Source organism: Rhinolophus sinicus, chromosome 17 (assembly GCF_057876585.1).
Source record: "Rhinolophus sinicus isolate RSI-liver-muscle chromosome 17, RSI-T2T, whole genome shotgun sequence".
Taxonomy (NCBI): domain Eukaryota; kingdom Metazoa; phylum Chordata; class Mammalia; order Chiroptera; family Rhinolophidae; genus Rhinolophus; species Rhinolophus sinicus.
Window position 1 is genome coordinate 118,418,055 of NC_142517.1, and position 15,299 is coordinate 118,433,353.

Here is a 15,299-nt window from a genome sequence, read left to right on the forward strand (position 1 = left end):
TAGTCATATTCTCCCAACCAAGAGAGACCTGGTCTGTGACTAAAAGACTTGCTGATCTTCTGACCTGACACCAGGCTTATCCTGATGCCTTCCTGATGGAACTTTCACAGCACATAATTATTGCACATACATGGTGAGCCCTTCTTTTTGGTTCCATGGGACCCACACACCGTCCAATCAACCAGTGTTTATTGAGGCTGCCTTGTGCTCAATGCTGAACAAGCTATGTAAACCACTGACCTTGATGCCCAAGGACCTCATATTTAATTTTCAGTCTTAAAGCACTTTCATTTAGGCCATTCTATTTAATTCATGCAGTTATCCCGTCAATACTGGACAGCCATGAAATCCCAGGCAAGTTAACTTCTATGAAGCTCAATTTCCTCATCTGTACAATAGGAATGACCAGTTACTCTTACCTCAATGGGTCGATGTGTCGATGAAATAAAATGAAATAAGTGATGCACCTGATAGACTCAGTACAACATCTGGAATTTTCTAATTTCTTCTAAAATTGAAGCCATAGTCACCACAATTAGAGGGGGTCTAGAGGCTGAAGGAATTCAGAAACAGGAGTGATCGCCAAAGGTTTCATGAAAGACGTGGGGCTTGGGTTTGATCTTGATCAATAGGCATCTATGGGCTAGGCAGAGAGGAGAAGAGAAAAAAAAAAAAACAATTGTGTTGAGCTCAGCAGGGTCATGGACATGGAGATGCAGGGAGTAGGTGACCAAGGGCCATTCCTCCTGGCTCGCTGTGCACTGGATGCTGCGCTATCGTTGGGCTGAACTTTTCTCGTTCAGAAGAGTGAAATAACAAGCGGAGTCAGATGTGATGCCCAGGAAGCTGGCTTGCTCTTGCTCACTTTGGCCCTGAGTCCAGGATTTCAGGGAGAAATGATGAATCAAAGTCCTTTTAGATGCCCCAAAGAATAAAAGACCCAAAATGTGCAAGCAGTGTACGATTCCATGTTTTGTGGAAAGGGAAAGCGGAAAAGCCAGTCATCTGGGAGCTTTTCCTTTCATGCTTGCCGTCACGTGGACTCCCGTCACAAGAGCACTGGTCAGCCTTGCGTTCTCAGTCCCCAAGCATTTGAATCTGCTATATTCATATCTATTTGTAAATAAAAGCTGGTAATAGACCTTGGCTGGTTAGACGGTTTCCACGTAGGGTTTCAGGGCTAGCTCTGAGTATTCTCTACTCCCCGCATGCCTTAAATTCGGTTTTGCTTTTCTGGAATATCATTCCCTCACCTCCTTCTTTAGACCAAGTTCTCATTCTTCTCTCCTATGAAGCATCTTTTCCTGTCACACACACACACACACACACACACACACACACACACACACACACACACATATATATATATATTTATGGCTCCCTCTTAAGTTCACTTAATCAACCAACATCTAATAAATCCAGCACAGTCTCTAAGATCTTGGGCTTGATTTGAATCCCAGTGCTGGTAATTTTTAGTTTTGTTAAGTTACATGACTTAGGTGAGTTGCTTGGCTTCCCTATTCCTCAATTTCCTTTTCTGTAATTAATAATAGAACTTACTTTTAAAGTTATGGTGAGATATGTATGAGATAATGGATGTAACCCATAACAAAAAATGTCTGGCTTTGTATACCCAATATAGGGTAGCTATTATTTATTATATTCATCACTCTATCCCCAGAAACCTGGACTCTGGTTTATGGGGATGCAGTCATGAAAATAATAACTGATAACTTTTATGAGTGCACAATACCTGATACACTGAAAGCATTCATGAAAATTAATTCAACATTATTAATAAATACTTACACTTGAAAATGCATGTGCTACCATGGTGTGAATGGTTGAATTTGGTAATAATTTTTGCTATTTAGTAATTAATTGGCAAATTAGTCTTTAGCTGCGTGTGTGTGTGTGTGTGTGTGTGTGTGTGTGTGTGCATGCATGTTGGTATAAGAGCACATGCACATGAGTTAGTTGGAGCATAGTAGAATAATTTTAAGTACTTACTATATGGGAAGTACTGTGCAAAGAACTATCTTGTTTTCACCAAAGTTTTATTCTGAAGTGTCCAAAACTACAGAAAAGATGAAAGAATACTAAAATAAGCATCTAGGCACTTTTCACCTAAATTATCCAAGTATTAACATTTTGCAACATTTGCGCATTTCTGCTACCCTCATATCTCTCTCTCTTTCTCTCTCTCAATCTCTCTCTCTCTCTCTCTCTCTCTCTCTCTCTCTCTCTCTCTCTCTCTCATTCTTTCTCTGTCTCTCTCTCCTCTCTGCTCCCTTGCTCCTCATAAGACGCTTTGTTTTTTTCTGAACTATTTGAAAGTAAATTATAGACATACTGAGCATTTAAACCTAACATCTTCAGCTTGTAGCTCTTAGAACAAAGATATTATCCTATATAACCACAGTACTAAAACCACACATAAGAAAGTAAACATTGAGTCAATTACTATTATCCAATATGGAGTCCATCTTATTCCTAAGTATCTTTTATGGCAGTGTCCGTTTTTATATTTGTATTCAGGATTGAAGCAGTGTCCACATGTTGGATTTGATTGTCATGTCCGTTTAGTCTTTTTTAACTAGAAGGCCCTTTCCCCTAACCCACATGATTTTATTTGTATAGCATTAATTTTTTTTGAAGGATAATAAAAGCCAACTCTTAACTAAAATGCCCCTAAAAGTTACGTTGGATTTTTTCTGATTATTTTTCATCATTAGAATACTTTGGCAAGACAAGCTCATGGGTGATGTCTGTCCTTCTCGGTCCTTCCCCTCAGGAGGGACATGATGTCAGTGTGTGCCATGTCTGAGATGCTCAGCTGCATCCTTGGGCTGAAGCAGGTCTGTCCGATCTCTGAATTGTGAATGTGATTATAATCAGTAAGTTATCTGCGCGGTGATTTGCAGACACCATGTGAATATTCTATTTCCCAACATTTCTTCCCAATCTGTAATGATCCTGACCCATGCAAGTTATTACACCGGAATTTGTCAAGTGTTGTTATTCTAATTCTATAATTCCTTCTACATTTATAGCTGTCATTCTGCATTCTTCTCTACAAGATATATATATTTTTTTAATTTCTTGTCCTCCTCTACCTCTTTCTGTGTAACTATAGACATGTAAATTATTCCATTTAAAAATATCGTTACTATTATCATTATATTTTTTGATGTTAAAATTGTCCCCAATATAGCTGGTCAGGGTCCCTTTAATTCTGCTCCTATGTTTTTCTTACATGCCTCCATTAATCTTGGAGTACTTCCTTGCTTTCTAGCACAAGGTGTTTCCTTGAACTTTCCCTGCCTAGACACAGACTCACCTATTTCCCCAAAGTCTAGTTCTTTTTTGTAGCAAATGGTATTTGGAAATCAGGATCTAGGTGTTAGGTTTGCTTATTACTTCTAGGCCCTTTCAGTGGACACAGATATAAAATGTGTGTGTGTTTCCATTACAAGTTCATATGTTTATCTCTATTGCAAATACAGCACCATTAGACTTATCTTCACAGTTCTCTTCCATATCTATCTATCTCTTGTCTCACAGTGAGAACTTGTCCCAACAATACCAAACTATTTACTCATTTGTTCTACCTGACAGCACACAAAAAAATAATTTCAAAATCACATAAGCACCATCACTACCAATAACTAAGTACAAGGTAAGATTTCCTTGAATTTTAATTTTTGTTCTTAAAATATGTCCTGCCAGCTGTGTATAGCTAGACAGAATACTATATTAAAATTTGTTTGAATTAATGTTTTATTATGTGTGTTTATTTTATCTATTTAATATAGTTAGCATTTTTTGTTTGATATTCAATTTTAGGGTTTGTCTCTTTTCATCTTTTCATTGAATTTTATGTTTTGACTTTGTAAAACATTGCATGATATCTCTCTATCTATCCATCCATCCATCCATCCATCCATCCATCCATCCATCCATCCATCCATCTATCTATCTATCTATCTATCTATCTATCTATCTATCTATCTATCTATCATCTATCTATATTAGATATATAGGCCAGAGATGTCTTGCTCTCAGTCATATTGCCTTTACTCTGTTCTTACCCATGTCCTCTAGATAACCATTTGTGTTATTCTTCCTCCTGAGTGTATTCGATTTCTCATTTAATCTTGCACAAAATGCACCTTAATGCCTTGATTTTGTCACTTTATAATTTATCCTGGAAATCATTGTATATCAGTGTAGAGAGATCTTATGTGGTCTTTATTATGACTGCATGGTATTTTACTGTCAATTAACCATGCTTTATTCATTCAGAGCCATATTGATGGATATATATATATATAACCCTTGGCTGCACAGCAGAATTTCAAATACATATATAAACATACTTTCCCATCATGTATCACTTTCCTAATGATTTTAGGAGCTGTCCCCAGTCAGTAAAAATCCTGGAGGTTTGTTGAATATTTAGTGGTAACTGAATGCCTACTAAGGACCACGTGTTATGTGAGCAAATATTTATAACAGTCTTTTCCCTAAACTGTGGAACTCACAGTTTAGTAAACAGGTTGTTATAACAGGGCTGAGTGAGACAAGCACAAAGTGGAGTTAGAAAAGGGTTCCCTTCGGAGATAACACTGGCACTCTGATAGTATCATTTCTGTTTTGATGAGCTTCAGAACAAAGATGTCAGCTGAAAGAATATGGATAATTGCACTCTCCTCTTTGAGGTTTCTGTTTCCTAATCACCTCCAAAACCAGAGTATAAGATCCATGAAAGCAGAGGAAGTGGACATTCTTTCATTTACAGAAGGCTTGTCTCCTTTTGCAACCCGAGAAGAGGAGATTTGAATGTGGCTTTGGCTACCTCTTCTTAGGACTAAGGCAAGCCTTTGGGTCACTGAATGCCTCTGAGTTCAATCTTTTCCAAACAAAGGGATGAGAACTACTGTTTATGGTGAACCTGTGGCCCAGGTACTGGATTATATCTTCTCAGAGATGATCTCGTTTAATCCACATGATGAAGTGTGAGGTAAGGATCCTTTCGCATTTGTACGTTGAGAAAACAGAGGTTTAGAGAGATTGAAGAGGATGCCCAGCACCACTCAGCTAATACGTGGCAGATGTAGGGGCTGAATTTTTGTCTGTGTGGGCGCATCTTCTTTCTCAGAAGCACCAAAATAGCGCCTGCCGCAAAGCTACTCCTACAGACCTAATCAATCTTCTAACAGCCCCCAAAGCACTGTGCACCAGCCTCACAGCCCTCTTCCCATCAGGTGATTTTGAAGTGGAGCCCCTTTCTCATCTTGCCTGCCCAGAAAGCAGGACACTGAGCTGTCCCCGTTGTCCTCTCCTATCTAGGTGCTGCCAGGCTTTCAGTGACACAGGCACTTCTTTCCCACAACCAGCTGGGAGTGGCTTGAGCTCAGATTTCAGAGGGTTACTCAGCTTTGTACCCTCATCCTGCCACCTTCTCAGTCCCTAGCAATACTCTCTACACACTAGGCATTTGATAAAATTTCCTTAAATAATCCCTTGAACAACAAACAAGTACGATACAGTATACATGGAGTCTGTTCAAAATCACACCCCTTCAACATGATAGAAAAGATTTCCCAGGCCTCTTTGATCATGGCACCTACAATATTTTAATGCAAGGGAAGAGAAAAATACCACCACCACCACCACCCCCCAAGCCCCCCCAAAAAAGGTACATAAAAAATAAAGACTCCGGTGAGGTGGGGGAATAAATCACAGTCCAGTGTTGTCTGAGGTTATGAAATGTGGCCCATGCAGACAGGGGCAAGAGCGGTCAGGCTGCGGCTGGCTCCTGGCCCTGCTCTGCAGCATCTGCGCCCCAGCTAACATGCAGTGCAGACAGCCCACCGGGAGCCTAAGCAGCTAGTGCTGTCTGCCCCCCACAGCAGAAGCCCGGAAACAACACAGAGGAGTCTGCAGTGGTGTTAGCAAGGCATCGATGGATTCTCCCGTAGGCAGCTGGCTGAGTCATATGGGAGGCGACACAGCTTTTGTGGGAATTCTGATGCTTTTAAAGGATCTGAAAATCGTTTCATACCGACTGTCTCCCTTCCCTTTAGATGTTGAGAGGAAGGTGGCTTGGATTCCTCAGCACACGTTCCCATAACTGTTTCTAATATCGAGGTGGTCCCTTCTAATCCAGTCTGGAATGAGTTCATCAGAACGGCTTGTAGCAGTTCAACTTTGATTTCCAGTGGCTACCTTGAGCCCGGCACGATGCTCCGCTCAACCCTGTGCGTTTAATTAATTTCTCATAACATTGCTGAACATGGATTCCATCCAGTTTACAGATGAGGAAACTGAGGCTGGGGGAGGTTATGTGTCATTGCCACGTTCGGGAATCTGGTCAGTAAAAAGCTGGTTCTGGTAGCCAGGCCCAGTGAAGCTCTTGCTTTCCTCCATCACACTTGTATCTGGTACCCACAGAAGCCCTTTCCAAGCCGACATTTACTCAGCAGTCATTGCTCGTGAGTTAAATGGGGAGATAAGATAGAAACATATGAAAAATTAAACAACTATCAATGCAAAATGACAAGAGATGTCAGTAGGCTATACATGTGTAATGGTAAATGAGTGGTAGAGACAGTGCTTTGAGGATTATTTAAGCTGTCTTTACCCTTGGCATAGAAATTCACTTTGTCAACATAGATAACTGTAGCAGAGGTGACCCCAGGGACCCTAATATAGACTTGCTTTCTTACAGTAGGAGTATAAGTGAATTGGCACATTTTTCAAAGGACTATAAGCAGCTCCCCACAGTGATTTAAGTTCAATTAAGCTGGATATTGATAATCTGTAGACTTCTTCCCAAGCATTGTGATAGAAAACTTGCATTTTTTTTTTTCCTGGCTCTGCAAAAAGACAAATATGTGTGTAGAATGAGGTCTTATTAATAAGAGTTATTTCTTGCTTCTCTTTCCTTTTTCACTTTCCTTTGTTCTTTTTTTCCTGAATAGTGATCTCCATGGTAACAGATGGGACAACTTGCAGCATCTGTAATTATTATTGTTATTAAATTATCACAATAATAACAGCAATCAAATAAAATGAGAGAAAAATATGAAAAAAATTAAACTGTGGCTCTGTATGTAAACACTTTACAGCTTCTTAAATGAGAGCAAGAGGAATCAGGCAGGTCACTTAGAAACCCAGGATGAAGGATCATAGAGAGCTTTTTGGGTGATGACACATAATGATTTCACAAGAGGAATGATGCTATAGAATGTTCCAGAATATTTCGCTATGCCTACTCTGCTGGCACATTGCACATTGTCTGTTTTCTTTTTTCTTGTTGATGTTGCTGTTGTTGAATGTATACATGTTTTGCTTTTATAACTTGAAACTTCTTTTAAATTTGGACCGTTACATAACACATACATAGAACAGCTGCTTTTGAAATGCAGGAACAATGAACCTGGCAGAATACAAATGATGGTGATTGACTAAACTTGTCACTTGACAAAGATTTCCTGAAGTCCTACAAGGTGCTCAGTGCTAACCTAGGCTCTGTTGGTCTGAGGTTGAAGACTGAGGATGTGACCTGTCCATTCAAGAAAATCAGTGCACATTATCCTCTGGACAGGCTTCTGTAACACCCTATCCCCACCCCAATGGTACCCCCAGCAGATTTCTGGGCAGCCCCACTTACTCATAATATCAAGAGTACTTATAACAGCTTGAGATATTTGTCATTCTTGGGTACACAACTTTTTCCCAGAATTGATGGTAAGTTTTTGGAGGAGCTAGGCAGTGCATTATTGTCCTGTGTATGCACTCTAGTCGCTAGCACAGCATGTGTGAACGCAAGAATGAATGATCCATTCCACATACTGGGAGATCTAATAGCTTTATGTGGATAGACTTGAAAGCTAAATTCACAATGTAATGTGGGAAATGTTTTATTTAATCTACAGAACAATGTATGAGGTCTGACAATTAAGTTCACAAACTCATCTTAGAAAAAGTGCTACATACCTCATTGCTGAATATCACTACAGTAACTTTCTAAGTACTCCCCTTGGGAAGCTATTCACCGACACCAGTGCCTAGTCCACCCTTCAAAGCAATTTTGGAACTCTTTCTGAAATGGCTATCAGAACTGTCATTGTATTACCCTTGATGTCCTGAATGTCATCAAAATGTCTTCCTTTCGATATTTCCTTTATCTTCGGGTAAAGAAAGAAGTCATTGGGAGCCAGATCAGGTGAGTAGGGAGGATGTTCCAATACAGTTATTTGTTTACTGGCTAAAAACTTCCTCAGAGACAGTGCTTTGTGAGCTGGTGCATTGTCGTGATGCAAGAGCCACGAATTGTTGGTGAAAAGTTCAGGCCATCTAACTTTTTCATGCAGCCTTTTCAGCACTTCCAAAGAGTAAAACATGGTTTGCCAGTTGCTACAAATTTATAACGAATAATCTTTCTGATATCAAAAAAGTTAGCAACATTGTTGCAACAAGTTCGCGAACTTAATTGTCCAAACACAGGTTCTAACTGGATGGGTTTGTTTCTAAATCCAGGCTGTCTCATGGAACCTTGCAGCTCTGGGTGCATCTGCAGAGACGAGAATGTACATCCGGGGGTAGAGGGTCTGGTGCTGGAGACAGGCCAGCAGAGGACGGTGTTTGAAGCCTGCAGGGTTTTACGGTGCTTCTCCCATCATAAAATTTAGATGAGTTACCCATGTACCCTGCATGAAACTGGACTTTCTTCAGTTATATTGACGACCTTTGTAGGTTTTCTTGTGTGGGAGTTCAAGTTCACAGAACTTCAGGAAGAAAGCAATTCCTGTTCTGGGCCTCTTGGAATGGCCATATTTTTCTCATGGATCTTTGGAGGGAAGGCCAGGCTCAGTTCATCCCTCCTTTAGGTGTCTCATGGGTCTTACTTTATGATCTGGGAAAGAACCCTGTTAGTACAAACTATTGTGGGAACCACCAAAGACAATTCACGGGTTCTCCTTCTCCTGGATGTTGTTGTTAGTAATAGTAGCGTCTGATATCTGTGAGATCCTTGTGACAGAGAAGATACATTCCTTTATACAATAAGTGACACAGATTTATGTGGGATGCTTAGTAATTTTGTTAATAATGGACTGCTTCACACAAATGCCTTCACTAAATTGTTACCACTCCCTTGTATCATTGGCAGCTTTGCTGCTTTTCAAATATCACTGATGAGAAACTGAACTGTAGAGAAGTAATAATTTGGCCAAGGTTGCTTAGCCAGTAAGTAGCAAGCTGGCATACACATCCAGATCTCCTGCTCCAGAGCCCAGGCTGTGTCCAGCCATCTCTACCTGCCATTGATTAAGTTGACTATCTTTAATGTTTAGCTTCATGGCTCCAATTTTAGTAAAAGTATGTGAGGCTTCATGAATGAATCTCTTGCAACCATGTAAGACCGTTCAGAATAAATCTTACGTGTTTTAAAATCCTTCAGAGCTAAATTTCACACAGACCTTCACTAGCTAAAGCCACCCGTCCACATCCTAGCCCAGGCGTCAGGAACATCTGCCATCACAGCCGGCTTGCATGAGTGGCACTGAGGCCTGGCCTTTCATATGTCTTCACGGTTCAGGCTTAGTCTGCACTTCTGCTAATGAAGCTGAGGGGAAAAATAGAAAGTGAGGAAAAACAATACCCATTTACTCCCTTGCTTTCAATCTTTATTCTGCTATCTCCTAGGAGAAAAAAAAAGAAAAAAAAAAAGACACTAATCAGAGGACAAAGGGAATCTTTAAAGGAAAGACATAAAAGAGACTCTGGATTTTGTATGATCATCTCACCTCCCGTCATTCATATTTGCTTGCCGTGAACTGTGGAAGCACTTTGGAGCTCTTAACTGTTCCTTTGTATCTTCTGTGTATTGCATCTATCAGGGAGTGCTAATAGTTGAATTATTAAAACTTGCATTCTCCCTCAGGTTCCAGAGGCAGGTTGGTAATATTGGTGGCTTTAAGATAAAAGATTGTCTTTCTGATACAGCTTTCTTTCCACCTTGCCAAAGATAAAACATGATTTTGGCAAAATGAGTCAAGGAGTAAATGAATAAGCAAATCAATTCAGGAATCTATTGACAATTGGAAGAATGGATATATGAAAAGGAAACTGTGTTTATTGAGAGGGAAATCCAAATTCATATGATTGAGTGATGTTATGTGGACTGCTTTTGAAATCAGACAGGTTGGACATACTGAGATTAAGGACAAGTTTACGTTCTCTCCTTGAGCCTTCATATATCTATATATCTTTATCTCTATACCTGTAGACATAGATAGAAAGATGTAGATATATATGTGTCTGCTGTGGGGACTGTTATGAGTACTAGAGATAAGTCATGTAAAATGTATTAGTATGAGGCAATAACATAGCATCTGTTATTAGACTGGGTTTTCCTTTTCTGCATCTAAGCACCATGGACATTTCAAAACTCTCCGTCTTTATTTCTCCCTCTACAACATTGCATTATTTTTTTAAAGATTTTTGTATTAAAATATAGCTAACATACAATATTATATTAGTTTCAGGTACACAAAATAGTTATTCAACATTTATAGACCATGATAAGTCCAGCAACCATCCGACACAGTACCACATTATCACAATATTATTGACTCTTTCTTATGCTGTGTATTACTTCCCATGACTTAGTTGTTTTTTACCTGGAAATTAGGACTTCTTATTCCCCTTCATTTTCCTCCCCCTTTTTAATTTTTCAGTTACAATTGACATTCAATGTTATTTTATATCAATTTCAGATAAGAAAGCGTAGTGGTTAGACATTTGTATAATTTAAGAGATGATCTCCCTGACTAGCCTAGTACCCACCTGGCACTATACATAGTTATTACCATATCATTGACTATATTCTTTATGCTTTATTTAACTTTCCCATGACTATTTTGTAACTACCAGTTTATACTTCTTAATGCCTTCGACTTTTTCACCCTCCCCCCAACCCCTTCTCATCTATTACACCAACAAAGCTAGTGCCAATATGACACCACACATAGTTATTACAATGTAATTGACTATATTCCTTATGTTATACCCTACATCCCCATGACTACTTTGTAACAACCAATTTGTATTTCTTAAGCCCTTCCCCTTTTTCACTCACCCCCAACCCCCTCCCATCTGGCAACAATCAATATGTTCTCTGTATCTGTGAGTTTATTTGTTTATATTATTCTTTAGATTCCACATATAAGCGAAATCACTTTGCATTTGTCTTTCTCTGTCTGACATACTCCACTCAGCACAATACCTTTCAGGTCCATCCATGCCACCACTGATGGAAGGAACCCATTCCCATCTATGGCCAAGCCGTATTCCACTGTATATATGTACCACCTCCTCTTTATCCATTCTTCCATGGACAGACACCCAAGCTGCCTCCACATCTTGGCCATTGTAAACAATGCTGCAATGAACATATGGATGCACAGGTCCCCCTGAAGTAGCATTTGGGTTTCATCAAATAAATGCCTTGAAGTGAGATTAGTGGGTCTTCCTTTGTCTCTTTTTATAGACTTTGTTTTAAAGTCGATATTGTCAAATGTAAGTATTGCTAACCCAGCTTTTTTTTATTTTTTTTATTTCCATTTTCATGAAATATCTTTTTCCATCCCTTTACTTCCCGTCTGTGTGTATCTTTCAACCTGCAGTGAGTCTCTTGTAAGCAGCATTTGTAAGGGTTTTGTTTTCTTATCCATTCAGTCTTCCTATGTCATTTGAATGGGAAATTTAATCCATTTACATTGAAAGTAATTGTTGGTAGGTATATAACTTTTGCATCTTATTATTCATAATTTTGATATTTTCCCCCCTATCTTAAAGAAGTCCCTTTAACATTTTTTGTAATACTGGTTTGGTAGTGGACTCCTTTAGCTTTTTCTTGTCTGGGAAGCTCTTTATCTGTCCTTTGATTCTAAATGATAGCTTTGCTGGTTAGAGTGATCTTGGTTGTAGTTCTCTACTTTTCATCACGTTGAGTATTATGTGCTAATCCCTTTTGGCCTGTAAAGTTGCTGTTGAGAAACCAATTGACAGTCTCATGGGAATTCCCTTATAAGTTACTAGTTGCCTTTCCCTTCTTTTAGCATGTTGTTATGCTTGATGTTGTCCCAGATGTTGTCTCTTAAACTATCTTCATTGTTTTTGGGATTCCTTTTTCTTTTTGCTTTTCTGATTGGGTTTTGTATGCTACCTTGTCTTCCAAATTGCTGATTTGAGTCTCTGCTTCATCTAGTCTGCTGGTGGTTCCTTCTAGTGCATTCTTCATTTCCATTATTGTGTTCTTCACTCTGACTGGTTCTTCTTTATGGTTTCAATGTCTTTTTCTATGTTTGATATCTCTTTGTTGAAGTTCTCACTAAATTCCTTGAGCATCCTTATAATCATTGTGTTCAACTCTGTCTCTGGTAGGTTGCTTGCCTCCATTTTATTTAGTTAATTTGTTTTTGTTTTGGTGCCTGTTGAGACCACCCTTTGGGTGTGCCACTTGTGGGGCTAGTTGGGCAGTGTTCTGAAGCCAACCTCCAAGTATATTGGTTCTGGGGTCTCTTACAAGGGGCTCTGGTGCAGGCCCTGGTTAGCCACTGCCTGTGTCCCACAGAGGAGTACCTGGTAGGAGCTACAAAGCAATTTGTAGCTCTTTGCTGCCTGTACTAACCCTTGAGACACGTGGGAAAGGCCATTCTATGAACCAAGAATGGCTCCCACCAGTATTGGATCTGAGGTAGCTCTGAAAAAAGCCAGGACACCCTGACTTCTACTACCAGCAGCCAGCTCCCGTAAGGTTCAGCCACATGTGATTGCCTTGTGTAGTATGCCAGTTGGATGAGGTGGGGTCTCATTGAGGCAGCAGGGTGGAACAACCGAGCTCACCAGGCCAATCAGATTCAGATTTGGCCTGTGGAGGCGGTCTCAACGCAGGGAAGGTGGTGCCTGCCTGCCAGCTGCATGGAGAAGGACACCACACAATGAAAATGGCAATTGTGCTCCAGCCCTCCATACAAACTCAATATCTCAGTCTACCTCCCATATGTCTTTGACACCTCCTGAGTTACTGTCCCTTCGCTGGAGCCCAAGGTGAGTGCCTGCGAGTGAGAGAGTCTGTCCTTGGGCTATTTAAGAGGACACCTTGGTACCTACAGACTTCTGCCCCACCAGGATGGTTGGAATCCTGAGTGTTTTTCACAAGACATTTGGTGGGAGCTCCTCTTCCCAGTATCAGTTCTCTGGGCTGGGAAGATTGGTTTTGGCTGTGTGCCTTGCTCCTCCAAGGGGAACTTGCACAGGCAAGATATCCTTCCTGCTTTCCTGATTCTCAACTGCCACATGCAGGTTTGGGGCACATTTGGAATCTCTGCCCCTCCTGCCAGTCTCTATATGGCTTCTTCTTTATATCCTTAGTTACAGTACTTATGTTTGACTAGACTCAGATGATTCTTCAGATTGATCATTCTATAATTTAGTTGTAATGTTAATGTGTTCATGGAAGGAAGCACACACACTGTTTATCTACTCCACCATTTTGGATCTCCTACAACATTACATTATTGAGTAATTGCTTTTTTTTGGTGATTTTGGTCTATATTAGCACAAATATTTTTGGAGTTCGGGGGTTAATTATTTGTGTAACATTATTATTTTTACCAATATGAATCATGTCCTATTTTTACTTTCAGAGTCAAAATCCAATAACTTTCATTTTGATTTGTTTTTTTAGACTTTACAGAAAATGTAACTCTGCCTCAGTTAAACATTGGAGACATGTGGGCTATTAGTGGCTGGTTTTAGGAAACAGTCTTAAAATGAATCATAATGTTTGAGAACAGTTTAATTTTATGCTGCCAGAAATGTGTCCTTTTTCAGAGTTGGCACATACTTTAGAGATAATTGAAACCAAACTCTCTTTCTCTTTTTCCTCCTTCTACTATCTTGACACTGAAGTGCAAGGCAATGAAGTTACTTTCCCCAAATCAGATGGTTGCCATTCTTTTTTCAGCTAAATCATGCCAACAAGCGTGGTCCTGCATGCGCGGTAGGACCAATTAATAGTAGTGACTATATCTGGTATGTGCGCTCATCGTTTTTGTCTAATAGATGCTACTTGGGCCATTTCTTTACGTCCTAGACCCTGGTTTCCTCATTTATAAGGCTGAGGAGTGAGGGAGGAAGAAACCACATGATGTCTATGGTGGCTTCTTTTGCAGTCCTGAGAATCTAGGGAGAGTAATAATGTCAGTATGTGGTAAAGAATCTCAGATGACAAAAGCTCTTTATGACTTCCTATTTCCTCTTGACTTTATTTGTGAGCATGCTCAGAATTAAATCCTCTGTCCAATTGCAGTAAATGTTTTATCCTAGGTTATTATTACAGAATGTCTGATGCTTCCCAGAGAGTCTTGCAACTTCATATTTGTGGTCGCTATTCTACGTTAACAGCCTGGCCACAGTATTAGCTGTCTTTTTTAAAATATATATTTAATTTTTTACTGATGATAAAACTGAGCTCCAGAAAAGTGAAGTGACTTGTCCAAGCTTGTTGTTGGCAGAAATAGGTTTCAGTTATAGATCTCTCAGTCTCTAAAACTCAAATTCCTCTTCTTTCTCCTTGCCTCCCATTCTTCCCCGTGGTAGGCAAAACATGTTCTCCATCCCTGATTTAAAGGCCTTCGTCTCTGTGTTCTTTTACTGTAAGCCTCCACAAGTATTTTTGGCAACTAGAGTTGACATGGAGAATAAATAATTTAAAAAGTGCAATGAAATGCTTTGCAGTACAGTAGAAAGCGCCCAATCCCATCCTTGTGAATGATGTGTGTGTATTTTATGGATACTTTCTGTTTGTATGTCTTAATTTGCACATGAAAGTTATGGTTCTCTGAGAGAATCATCGATGCTAGTGTTTCTCTTGTGAAGGAGGTTGCGTTAATAGCTAGAAACACAGCTTTGGAGGATGGACATCCTGGGTTCCAGTTCTTGCTTAGTCACTACCTGTGTGATCCGGGGTCAGCTGCCTAACTCTCCTCACTTACATTCCCCTTGTTTCTGTCACAACAGCATTAACTGTCTTTCTGTTTAGGTAATATTGATTTTAATGCATTAACAGGCATTAAATTATTAGCATAAAAGTAGTGGAGTAAAGGCTCTACAAATTTAGCTCTTAAGATTATTAACCCTCATACTAACTCTGGGTAGAGCTCTATGAGGAACAAAAATTCTCTGGTTAAATTCTTTGCATGAGTAGAGTACTGAGATGGTGA

At 39.7% G+C, this 15,299-nt stretch overlaps 1 protein-coding gene across 2 annotated transcripts in view; it reads left to right on the forward strand.

The window, feature by feature from the left end:
* The window catches only part of CNTNAP5 (contactin associated protein family member 5), an 809,041-nt gene that overhangs the window by 539,957 nt on the left and 253,785 nt on the right, over positions 1-15,299 (forward strand). The window lies entirely within an intron of this gene.